This window comes from Dermacentor variabilis, chromosome 5 (assembly GCF_050947875.1).
Source record: "Dermacentor variabilis isolate Ectoservices chromosome 5, ASM5094787v1, whole genome shotgun sequence".
NCBI classification, from domain to species: domain Eukaryota; kingdom Metazoa; phylum Arthropoda; class Arachnida; order Ixodida; family Ixodidae; genus Dermacentor; species Dermacentor variabilis.
This window is the reverse complement of record NC_134572.1, coordinates 45,306,442-45,319,867: the sequence shown is the minus strand read 5'-3', so window position 1 is coordinate 45,319,867 and position 13,426 is coordinate 45,306,442. Positions and strand designations below refer to the sequence as shown.

At 53.2% G+C, this 13,426-nt stretch overlaps 1 protein-coding gene across 1 annotated transcript in view; it reads right to left on the bottom strand.

Moving 5' to 3' along the window:
- wit (kinase protein wishful thinking) overlaps nucleotides 1-13,426 on the bottom strand; it is a 169,456-nt gene that overhangs the window by 84,676 nt on the left and 71,354 nt on the right. The gene's annotated exons all lie outside the window — the stretch shown is intronic.

The window sequence follows — 13,426 nt, the reverse complement described above, 5'->3', positions numbered from 1 at the left end:
TTGGATCCCACCGATGGCATCGGTTGTTGGGAACTCGGCGCTGACGCCCGTGGCTGTACCTGGGTCGCAAGCCCCAAGGGTAGCGTTGGCCTGGCGGCCTGGGGTACAACTGGAAGCATCCGAAGGTCCCGGCAAAGCATGAGTCGACTGGTAACAACAAAACAACTTGTTTATTTTAACATCGCAAAGAGTTGGCGGTCAGGTTGACCGAAGTAGAGAGACGGGAGAGCACTTTACTCAACAGAAGAAATCGGAGCCCTCCTTTTGGCGTCCGGGGGCAGCTGTTTTTATACTCTCGCAGTTGAGGGCAAGAAGGAACCCCTCAATAGACGAGCACGTGATTGTACAATGGGCTAATGGTGACGCACACTGTCGTAGCGCCGCCGGTCGGGCACAAAGACTGGGAGGAGAGGGTAACTTCGGCTCTCGTAGCGCCTCTGGTCGGGCACAATGACTGGAAGGAGAGGGTGACCCCCTGCTGTCGCATCGCCGCCGTTCGGGCACAATGGCACATACACTCACACACGCACATGAAGACACGTGGCATCGGAACATGCCTGGAAACGCCTGGAAACGCCTGGCGGGGAGCGTTGCGGCGACGCCGAACGGGCCAAAATGTCTGCCGCCCCGCCGCAGTCGCGCCTGGAAACGCCTGGAAACGCCTGGCGGGGAGCGTTGCGGCGACGCCGAACGGGCCAAAATGTCTGCCGCCCCGCCGCAGTCGCGCCGGCAAAACCGCGTGTCGCAGGCGAAACGCAACAGACCGCCCCGCCGGGGGAAGGAGATCCCGATGGACAGGGGACTGCATCCGCTGTCCGGAGGGATGTCGCTCGATGATGCTCATAACCGAAGTCGGGCGTCCCTCGACGTTTCTTGAGCGCAGCGCACAGAGAAGGCCTCGTTCTCTCGTTCAGGTTCGCACGGGACACTGCAAAGTGACTTCGGGAGAGTTCACATTTTTGTTCTCGTTCCCGGCAAGCGTTAGAACTACGCTGAAACTCAACCGCTCAGTCAGCAAGCACGGCACAACCCTCACTAAGCCCTGCCAGGCTCTTTCCCCTTTTTATACCACTGCCTAGTTCCTTACAGTAGTCTAGCATCACTCAGAACGCGTCCACAAATTGGAAAATTGCACTAGAAAGCATATCATCACTTTGAAACACTAAACAAAAGCAATATGTTAAAAAAAATCCTGCCTCAGGAAGAAAAACATCAGTAACCAACAATTTTGAGGCTGATTCCTACGTTAGGGGCTTCGACTTAAGCCATCGGCGTTACCGTTGAGACTCCCCTTTTTGTAACGCACCTCAAAGGAATATTGTTGTAAAGCGAGGCTCCAGCGCAGGAGGCGGCCATTTTTGGGAGAGATGGTCTGCAGCCATTGGAGAGGGCAGTGATCCGTCTCAATGATAAACCTCGAGCCGGCTAGATAGCATGACAATTTCTGAACGGCCCACACGAGACATGCACACTCTTTCTCGGTGGCGCTATACGCCTGCTCACGACTGGTCAGCTTACGACTAGCATACAGGACGGGGTGTTCTACTTCTCCCTTTTCCCGTTGGCACAGTACAACGCCCATGCCTCGCTCACTAGCATCGCACTGAACAATGAACCCTTTTGTATAGTCTGGCGATCGTAGCACAGGCTGGTTTGTTAGGGCACTCTTTAGGGCGCTAAAAGCTCTTTCCTTTGTCTCGTCCCAGACGACTGTTTGAGGCTCTGACTTTCTTAGAGCATCCGTCAGGGGAGCCGCGATATCAGAGTACCTGGGAATGTACCTCTGATAGTAGCCGGCGACACCTAAGAACGACCGAATATCGGTCTTTGTGCGCGGTTGCGGAAAGTCTCGCACAGCGGCCACTTTTATTTCAGAGGGGCGGCGACGACCCTGACCAATCACGTGACCGAGGTAGACAACCTCGGCCTGTGCTAACTGGCACTTAGGAGCCTTTACTGTCAAGCCCGCTTCGCGCAGGCGGGTTAGCACTGCCCGCAAGTGTGCCATATGCTCAGACCAGGATGCGGAGAATATCGCTACGTCGTCTAGATACGGTAAAGCGAATTCTTGCTGTCCCCGCAACACTTTATCCATGAGGCTTGAAAAACAGTATGGCGCGTTCTTCAAACCAAAACTCAACACTTTAGGACGGAATGTTCCCATTGGTGAAATGAACGCCGCATACCTACTAGCCTCTTCTGTAAGTGGAACCTGCCAATAACCCCTGACAAGATCTAGGGTGGAAATAAACTGAGCGCTACTAACTTTCTCAAGGCGCTCCTCGATGTTAGGGATCGGATAAATTTGATCCTTAGTGATGGAATTAAGCCTGCGGTAGTCGACGCAAGGACGAGGTTCCTTGCCCGGTACCTCAACTAAAATCAAAGGGGAGGTATAATCACTCTCACCTGCCTCAATAACACCGAGCTGTAGCATTTTCTTTACCTCAGCCTCCATAATATCGCTCTGGCGGGGTGACACCCGATACGCCTTGGATCGTACTGGCTCTGGGGAGGTAAGTTCTATATCATGAGTAAGTACAGAAGTCCTACCAGGCCTCTCAGAGAACAGACCTTGAAACTCTTGTAATAGCTGGTGTAGTTCGGTTTTCTGCTCGGGCGACAGCGGTGCTTTACTGATAAGGTCACTAATGACTTGACCGGTGTCTTCCCTGTTCGTCACTGAGCCTAGTCCCGGAAGCTCGACCGGAAGCTCTTCAGGAACGTTTACCATCATGCACACCACTGCTTCCCTTTGTCTATAAGGTTTGAGCAGATTACAGTGGTAAACTTGCTGTGCTTTCCGCTTTCCTGGCAGACTTACCACGTAGTTAACGTCCGACAGTTTCTGAACAATTCGTGCTGGGCCCTCCCACTGCACGTCTAGTTTGTTGTTTAGCGATGTGCGCAATATCATGACCTCATCGCCCACCTCAAAACGACGGGCCCTGGCGGTCCGATCATAATAAACCTTGGCCCTCTGCTGGGCCTTTGTCATTGCTTCACCTGACAACTCCTGTGCCCTTCTTAAGCGTTCGAGGAGCTTAAGCACGTACTCCACCACGACTGGGTCGTCGCCCCTGCCTTCCCATGATTCTCGAAGCATGCGAAGCGGAGACCGAAGCGAACGACCGTACACCAGTTCAGCTGGCGAAAACCCCGTAGCTGCATGCGGCGCGGTCCTTAAAGCAAACATCACCCCAGGCAGACACAGCTCCCGGTCAGTTCGATGTTCAAAACACAACGCTCTCAACACGCGCTTCATGACGGAGTGGAGCTTCTCAACGGAATTCGACTGTGGGTGGTACACTGAGCTGTGTAGCAGCTTTACCCCACACCTTTCGAGAAAAGTTGTCGTCAAAGCGCTAGTAAACACTGTGCCCTGATCTGATTGGATTTCCGCAGGAAAACCAACTCGCGCAAATATGGACAGTAGTGCATTGACTATCTCAACTGAGCTGAGTTCTTTAAGCGGCACTGCTTCAGGGAACTTTGTCGCTGGGCAGATCACAGTCAAAATGTGTCTGTACCCCGTGGCTGTTACCGGCAGAGGTCCCACTGTATCAATAACGAGCCGTCTAAAAGGCTCCGTAATGATAGGTACCAATTTCAACGGCGCCCTCGATTTGTCCCCTGGTTTGCCCACCCGCTGACAGGTGTCACATGACCTCACGAAGTGGTCTGCGTCCCGAAAACACCCTGGCCAATAGTACTCTTGCAAGAGACGGTCCTTAGTTTTCTTAACTCCTAGGTGTCCGGACCACGAACCCCCATGCGACAAGCGCAACAGATCCTGACGATAGCATTGAGGAACGATCAGCTGATCGAACTCCACTCCTCTGCGGTCTAGATACTTCCGGTACAGGACTCCACCTCTTTCCACAAAACGCGCATTTTTCCTGGCGATACCTTCCTTGACATTGCAGCGTATGTTTTCTAGGCTACCATCCTTCTTTTGCTCGGCTATCAAAGCCGACCGGCTGACTTTTAGCAACCTATCAAGTCCGTCTGACGTAGGCGCGATGAGCAAATCAGTAGATAGCTCTTCTAACTTTCCCGCATCGGGATTTTCCTCTCCAGTATCTGGTGCCTTTAACGTTACAGACTCAATTTTATTCAGTTCGGGCGTGCTCTGAATATCGGCTTGCTGCGCCTCTGACCCTTTTTCGTTGTTTGATAACATTGGCCCCGCAACTACCGCCTTTGCAGCGAGCTCCCGAACCTTCGATCTGGTTAAGGCCTGAACGCTAGCCTCACCAAACAAAAGCCCCTTCTCGCGCAGGAGGTGATCGGACCTGTTTGAAAATAGGTACGGGTACTGGGGGGGCAGCATAGATGACACTGCCGCCTCCGTCTCAAGCGTTCCGAAAGGTCCTTCAATAAGCACCTTTGCTACTGGCAGACACACGCTATGAGCTTCCACGGCTTGCTTGATCCATGCGCACTCGCCCGTGAACATATGGGGTTCTACGTAAGACGGGTGAACTACATCCATCGTAGCTGCGGAATCGCGAAGCACTCGGCACTCTTTCCCGTTCACGAGGAGGTTTCGCATGTAAGGCTCGAGAAGCTTCATGTTCTCGTCAGTGCTGCCTAATGAAAAAAACACAACTTTTGGTGTTGTTTCCGGACACTGCGCCGAAAAGTGACCCGGCTTCTGGCACGTATAACAAACGCGCGCTTGCCTCATCTCGAACCGCTTTCTGCGTTCGGCTTCGGCTGCCGCCGTCTCCTTAGGTTCGGTCGCACTGCTTCCACTCGCATCCGCACTACGCGTGTTCCCCTTTGCTCTCATGGGTGTGAACTTCGGCCTCTCAAACTTCGAGCCAAATTCACCCTTTTGACCGTCCTTAGCTCCGCGAGCCCGACGCGTCACAAACTCCTCGGCTAGCTCAGCGGCTTTAGCCACCGTACAAACGTCTGGCCTATCCAAGACCCAGTATCGCACGTTCTCCGGTAACCGACTATAAAACTGTTCTAGCCCGAAGCACTGCAGAACTTTATCGTGGTCACCAAACGCTTTCTCTTCTTTGAGCCACTCCTGCATGTTCGACATAAGCCTATATGCAAACTCTGTATATGACTCACTTTTGCCTTTCTCATTTTCCCGAAACTTCCGACGGAACGCCTCCGCAGACAGCCGGTACTTTTTTAGAAGACTCGATTTCACTGTGTCGAAATCCTCTGCCTCCTCTCTATCCAAGCGAGCGACTACGTCGGCCGCCTCGCCGGGTAACAAAGTGAGCAAGCGCTGTGGCCACGTTTCCCGAGAGAACCCCTGCTTCTCGCACGTTCGCTCAAAGTTAACCAGGAACAAACCAATGTCCTCTCCAAGCTTAAACGGCCGCATCAGGTCAGTCATTTTGAACAATACGCGTTCTCCTGCACCGTGTGCCTGACTTCCATTACGAGCGCGTTCCATCTCTACCTCAAGACGCTTCATTTCCAAAGCGTGTTGACGGTCACGCTCTTGTTGCTCTCGCTCTTTCTGTTCTTTACGTTCACGCTCTTCTCTTTTTGCAGTCTCCCTTTCCTCAATGGTCTCAAGGCATTCCGACAGCTCGTCATCCTCAGCTTCTAACTCAAGAATAGCCTTTAGCAGTTCTGGTTTTCTGAGTTTGTCCGAGACATCCAGACCCAACTCTCTTGCAAACTCCAGCAATTTCGGTTTGCGCAACGACTTCAAATCCATGGCTGCTCTGAATGCTGCTTTCTCTACTGCTTACTATTGTCTTGCCGCAAACTAACCCGGCAGCAACGACAACCACAATTACCAGCTCTGTTTCTGACACTAACAAAAGCCTGGCAAAGCTCAGAAGAAGAAAGTCCCGCACTCACCAAACCTCGCAGCCAAGAGTCCAGCGTAGTCGTTCAGCTGCAGGCAACCAGTCATCACACAGGGCTCGTTGCACTGCTCCCGGATCGTTGTTGAGCTGCTCAGCATACAGTCAACTGCATCTCTTCGCTGCTGGCCTCCGTTGTCGCGATCTCACCGCTGGCAGACAGTTGTTTGGATCCCACCGATGGCATCGGTTGTTGGGAACTCGGCGCTGACGCCCGTGGCTGTACCTGGGTCGCAAGCCCCAAGGGTAGCGTTGGCCTGGCGGCCTGGGGTACAACTGGAAGCATCCGAAGGTCCCGGCAAAGCATGAGTCGACTGGTAACAACAAAACAACTTGTTTATTTTAACATCGCAAAGAGTTGGCGGTCAGGTTGACCGAAGAAGAGAGACGGGAGAGCACTTTACTCAACAGAAGAAATCGGAGCCCTCCTTTTGGCGTCCGGGGGCAGCTGTTTTTATACTCTCGCAGTTGAGGGCAAGAAGGAACCCCTCAATAGACGAGCACGTGATTGTACAATGGGCTAATGGTGACGCACACTGTCGTAGCGCCGCCGGTCGGGCACAAAGACTGGGAGGAGAGGGTAACTTCGGCTCTTGTAGCGCCTCTGGTCGGGCACAATGACTGGAAGGAGAGGGTGACCCCCTGCTGTCGCATCGCCGCCGTTCGGGCACAATGGCACATACACTCACACACGCACATGAAGACACGTGGCATCGGAACATGCCTGGAAACGCCTGGAAACGCCTGGCGGGGAGCGTTGCGGCGACGCCGAACGGGCCAAAATGTCTGCCGCCCCGCCGCAGTCGCGCCTGGAAACGCCTGGAAACGCCTGGCGGGGAGCGTTGCGGCGACGCCGAACGGGCCAAAATGTCTGCCGCCCCGCCGCAGTCGCGCCGGCAAAACCGCGTGTCGCAGGCGAAACGCAACAGTACATTGGCGGGGGTCGCATCGCAGATGACGTGCATACATATATTGTGCTGTCCTGCATGTCATGGTGCACGCACCGCGAACGCGTGCAGTCACGAGTGCCCCCTGAGGAGAACGCGTCTCTGCGCTAGAGTTACTGTATATCCTCCCCAGGGTGAGCATTATACAGCAGCTCTAAGTGACACTTGGCTTGAATTCGCCATGGACGTCCCTTGAGTCGCGACGCATATATACAGAGAGAGAGAGAGAGAGAGAGAGAGAGAGAGATATGCATAGGAAGGCAGGGAGGTTAACCAGAGGCAGTTCCGGTTGGCTACCCTGCACGGGGGGGAAGTGTGAAGGGGGGGGGGGTAAAAAGAGAAAGAGCGGAAGAGGGAGATAGTATGATGCTATAGATGCCGCTATGCTGACCGAGAGTGAACGGAACCCAGGCGACGCAGTCATATGTAGCTGAAACAGCAAGCGGCCGCCAACCAAGTTGAGCGCGCATTACGGCACATCTTCGGCGTGGAGTATACGCCGCAGAATCTATTTCGCCGTGCACGATGCATGTGCTCGTGTCATCGCTAGAGAATGCGCTATATGTGCGGGGTCACCTTTGTGTTACGACACCACAGAACGCAATCCAGTACCGTTTCCGCGGTGAAAATTGTCAGGTACACGTTAAAGAACCCTAGGTGGTCTAAACGGCGTGCCTCATAATTAGATCGTGGTTTTGGCACAAAAAACCGCATAGTATGTTTTTTTTTTCTGAACTGGCAGCGGACATTGTAGGCAAATACGTAGTTGCCGTGACCACAAGAATGCGTTCAGTGCGCTTTCTGGTGAACTGCACTGCGAGAAAGCAGGAGGCGCGGTATACTCGCGCAAACATGTTAACACGACACTGGTGCGCCGTCAAGCGCAACACGGTGCCTGGATTACGCGATATCTGGGGAGGACGTGTTTAGATTTATGATTTAGAACCGTGCTCTGGTTACGTATGGCGCACCAAGATATGCACTTCGCAGCAGGAGCGTTCTATGTGCGCGTGCTTCGCTATACTTTGAGCGATCTGACGTGGAGCTGTAACGTCGACCGCTTCCGTGGAAACGTCCAAGAAAAAAAGAGATGAACGACGCAGAGGCTCGAGAAGCATGCTTGTACGAAATGTAAAAGCGCTCGTGTGCGTGCGTGCGTGCGTGCGTGCGTGTGTGTGTGTGTGTGCGCGCGCGCGCGTGTGTGTGTGTGTGTGTGTGTGTGTGTGTGTGTGTGTGTGTGTGTGTGTGTGTGTGTGTGTGTGTGTGTGTGTGTGTGTGTGTGTGTGTGTGTGTGTGTGTGTGTGTGTGTGTGTGTGTGTGTGTGTGTGTGTGTGTGTGTGTGTGTGTGAGAGAAAGAGAGAGAGCGTGGCTTGGTGCAGGGTCGCAAAGCGGATCCTAGCTCTCACAACGCACTTTCCAGTTTTCTATCACAGCAATGTATACCGCATGCAGCGAGAGAATGGAGCTCGCGCTTCTTTCTCCCAGCTTCGCGCGCGCGTGATCGAACAGCAGCAGCAGTGGTGTACTTTATGGCGACAGACAGAGCATGCCGGCTTCCTTCGCAGGTGTGCAGCGCCTGCGTAGCGGGCGGTGCCTTCGCAGCTCCTCGGGGGTTGCCCCCGCATCCGCATTATGGACGCCCTCGTTCGGCGTAATCTCCTGACATACGGGAATCGTTACACGAACTGCTGGTCTCGCACGAGCGCGCCCGTGTGCGTACGTGTCTGCGAGGCGCCCTTTGAGCGAGAGAAGCAAGGGGAGCGAGAAGAGCGCGCGCTCCTTCTCCTGCTGGACGCATGGAACCACGCGCAGTGCATCGGTATATAGTAGTGCACATTGCCCGCAGACCCGCAGTGCATGCAGGGTTGCATACTGCGCAGCGCTCGTCGTGGGTTGGCAGACTAAAAAAAAAAAAAAAAAAAGACACGCGATTCCGGGGCGCGGTGATTTGTTGCACCAGCCTGGCGCCCGGGGGGGGGGGGGGGGCAGCACAAGCCGATAAGCAAAGCGGGGAAGTGGTCGGGCGGAGAAGCGCACAAGCCTAAAAGGAAGAGCGAAGCGGGGCGAGAGAGGTGCGTTCGGCAAAGACAGTGCACGTACACGTACAAACTAGGTGGCACCGCGCGCAATTGATGCGAAGCGTGGCTACAGAGGCGTGGTGGCGCAAGATTCGCGCGTGGCCATACGTAGCCGGCAGGGCGGGTATCATCACGCACGCACATCTTGCGCCTGGAAAGCCGGCTGCGAAGCGCCACGCGCGTGGCCGGTGCACGGGGAGTCCCGCACGAACAGTGCTTACTCGGGCGGACCTTCGAGGTACTTACCAGAACAGCGTCCCGCAACGCATTGCGGGCTTCGCGGAAGTCTGAACTTTTCCTATACTGATGAAGGTATCGATAAGATTGTGCTCGGCCGGTCCCATAAAGCGCTTCGTGACCAAGGCGTAGCGGACAAGCGCAACACAATTGCTGAGACGGTACTATACGGCGCTTTGCTCGTAAGCAAAACGGTGGCTGCAGGGTTCTGTGCCCGGCCGTGTACGGATGAGTGCGTCATACAAAAACACCCGTGCCTCGAGACCACACGCTGCAGGGCCTTAGAATGGCCAAAGTTAGACCAGGTCCCTCCACTATATGCGACACGTCATAGCAGGAGTGTTCCTATAAGCTTTGGACGTAAAACATTTAAGAATCGTGAGTACAGCAAATGGAATGCACACGGCGGACACAACCTGTTCGAGCGAGAAAATTATTTGCACATCGCAACACACCGTTGAAGACGTGGTCATTCTTACTGCCCCCATTCCTTGCACGCTTTTGCATTCCGAAGCGGTATTTCCCAAGTGGGTTGCGGTCTTTCATGACGTATATGCTGTACACCCAAGCAAAGGTGAGTCTCTGAACGTGATGTATGGGAGTACGGACTTCAGAGCGCTACTGCGCTATAGTTCGTCACCTAGGGTGGGACGGCGAATGACTACGAGACGAGAAAGACTGCTATCACAGGCCTTTCAAGACACGTGCACGCACGCACGCACGCACGCACGCACGCACGCGCACACGCGCACACGCGCACACGCACGCACGCACGCACACACGCACACACACACACACACACACACACACACACACACACACACACACACACACACACACACACACACACACCACGTCACAGCGAGCGGCGGAGGCGATGGCACCGTGGTCAGCGGCGCCATAAGCTACCGAAGCCGCGTTCACAGACTGCGCCCGCAAGGCCGTGCGCATTTGGCCTGCAGCAACGCGTCCTCTTCAGCCGCGGCGCACAGCGAGCTGCATGCAGATTTCCCTTTACAAACAGCGCGCCGCCGCTTCTGTTATGTTCCGCGTGTATTGTCCCCACGTGCATTCAGGCTGCGCTTTGCACACGCAACTGCATTATGCTTGCGCAGCGGTTCGCGCCTACGAATTCGTCCTCGGTGTTTGTGGGCGGCAGCGCATGACGCGTCGCGTGTGGCCAAGGCTCCTTTGTCCTCTCCAGGTTGGTCTGCAGGCCTTCAAGTGTCGGTTTAAAATCGGGCCTTGCTGACTACGTGCTTGCGTGTGCGTCAACGCGTATATGCGTGCCTACGAGTTGCAATTGTACCTTCTTGTCCGTGGTATAGTGAGCGAACTCCTGCATCTTTGAGCGCTCCTGCACTCAGCGATCGCCTCCCCCCACCCCCATAATAAAGAAAAAAGAAAAAAAAGAAAAAGCGGGAGGCAACGCCACCACCATCCTTTCTTTTAAGTATAGTCGGTACATGAAATACATGTTACACGGCCAATTTCTGGACTACAATTAAGGCGTTTGTGTCTGTTTATTGTGCAGGCGTCTTCTCGGAAGAGTGAAAGGGGCGTTTCTCGAACGACTTCTAACAGCAGGATTCACCGGGCGGCGTCGTTAAAATGCAGACATCGGTCAAGGCGTGACGCCACCCTCTACTTTCTGGTTATGCTAATACAATGGAACAGTTACTGTATGCAGTAACGGTGTATGCCGGTAAAGCTGCAAGAGTCAGTCGGTACTGGAGAGCCCTGTATATGGACCGGGCTTCACAAAACTACAATCTTCTGCACAAAACCGAGGGAAAAAAGCAAAGAAATTAAATTATGGGGTTTTAAGTGCCAAAACCACGATCTGGTTATGAGGCACGCCGTAGTGACGGACTACGGATTAATTTGTACACCAAATGTTCTCTAGCGTAAACGTAAATCAGAACTTACGACCGTTCTTTTTTCGTTTTTTTTTTTTTTTCATTTCGCCCACTTCGGTATGCGGCCGCCGCGGCCGGGTTCACCAACTCGTGACCTTGCATGAGCTTAGCAGTAGCAAGCAAATCCACTAAGGTACCGCAGCGGGTCCCAAAGAAAGAGGTGACACAGTATAGTGAGCTACGTGAACGATCACAGTGTTGCGCTGTTTTGCCACCGAAGTTGGCACAACGTCTTCTCTGAACGAAGTGAGAGAGAGCGAGAGAGAGAGAGAGAGAGAATGCAGCAGCAAAAGTGGACATCGCAGAAACTTTTCAGAGGGAAGAGGTTTGAAGACCAGCAAAAAGCAAGTCAGGTTATAGATTGCCCGCAAGACGGTGTGAATATATGCGGGTTGATTACATGCGACGTAGTCAAGGCTGCGAAATAGGAACGACAGGGTCACAACGAAAAAAAAAAATCTGCACCGCAACATATATACGGTCGGCTTATATCCGACTATCACTTGCGCAGCGCTATCGATGTTGCAGATGATCTCCAGCATGGCGCCAGTTTCGCCTAGAATGCACCTGCACTCGCCGGACAACCCCTACAAGCATGAACTGAAGCAATCCGCAGACCGTCTGTGATCTTGTATAGGCCGCTTCGTTGAATATATCGCAGAGACTTGCAGTTACCGCCACCTACCTCGTACGAAGTAAACGGATTTAACACAGACAAGAACGTGGGTGTACAAGACACAAAAACAACGTATACACGCTCGCGCGCACGTGCGCAAACTCGTTTCTTGATCCACAGCGGTGCAGCAAGCAGCAGCGCTATATATACATTCAGTAAAGCAGCGGGGATGCTCAATCAGTGTTTCTTTTGTGCCCCTCATATCCTTGCCATGTGCAGGAAAGGCAATGTTTCACCGTTTAATCGCGATCGTTTCAAGCACATCGCGGCGTCTTTTAGCGATTTCCCTTCATCTCATTCCTATCTACGGGGCGACCGCTCCTCGAAAGTACATTGCGCAGGCCCGTCGTTCCTCGGACCATTACCGGGCACCGAAGGGCGCAGAACCCTCCTCATCTAGAACTTGTTACGCGTCCAGCGTTGCTCGCGACAGCGATCTCTATACACGAGCGCGCTTCTGAAAAGAGTGCCGCGTATTCATCCACGTTAGTTTAAGCTGGGGAAGAGAAAACATGAACACTTTATTAGCAACAGTTAAATGAGATAAAACACAGGACTGAATGCAAAAGCTCACTTATTTTGCGGCTTTTTCCTTCCGCGTCTGGGCAAACGCGAAACTGTCGCATGTGAAGCTCCGTCGATTCAGCGTCTGTTCCAAACAACCAAAAGCATTGTCAGACGCTGGCGGACTACTTGGTGCCTTAACACATGTGCAGCAGCCACGCGCCCGTAGCTTTCCCTTCATTGCCACAGAAACTTGTCCGCGAGTATAGTAATTTATGCGACGCTGAAGACCTTCAGTACACTTTTCTTTCCCTTTCCACCCCCACCCCCATTTTATTTTCTCCTTCGTACTCTTGAGGAACACCGGCGAAGTGCACTGCTCGAGTGAAGATTTCGCCGGGTTGAGAATCGCCTGTGTTCGAGCCGTGCTCGGCTGGTATAGATTAATCAGTTCCTGTGACCTAGCTTCCGGGAGGTAAGCGAATATACATGTCAAATGCAGCTGCTGTATACAGCCATCACGTTCTCCGTGTGGAACACGCGCAGTATTTAAAGTAACCGACTGAACGACCTACATTCTTCGCATCCCTCCTGGACTCGGCCGACGCGAGGCAATCCTGCTTTGCCGGCTGTGACTGGGAGCATATCCTTTGCGAAGTTTTTCGTATATTACCATGACCGACAGCGCTGCGTGTGAACGACTGTGGCTGCAGGGAGACCCTCAAATATGTTCTCTGTGACTGTCATCGTACACAGATGATTGCTCACGACTACGCTAGCTCGCTTTCATGACAGACGCATTCTCAGAACTATTCTAGAATACCGAGTTCATAGGGCATCGCAGCAGAAGGCGACGAAGACAATGTCACAATTTTTTTAAAAAACTTTAATTTGCCCGCCGGCATCAAAAATTCACTACACGTAATTGTGAAGCCTTACTTCCAGCGTAATGTTCACAACATTACAATTCCTATGGGAATTAAACCAGCACTAACGTGTTCAGCATCAATTTTTGACAATTGCGATTGTGTGCTGTGATCTTGTGCCTGCTCTCTCTCTCTCTCTCCTTGCCTCGCTTCCAGCTCCCCCGTCGCCCAGTGCAGGATGCAAACATCTGCACCCCTCTGCCTTTTTACCCCTGTCTTTTGTCTATACCTCTAAGTGCGCGCGCGCGCGCGCACACACACACACACACACACACACACACACACACACACACACA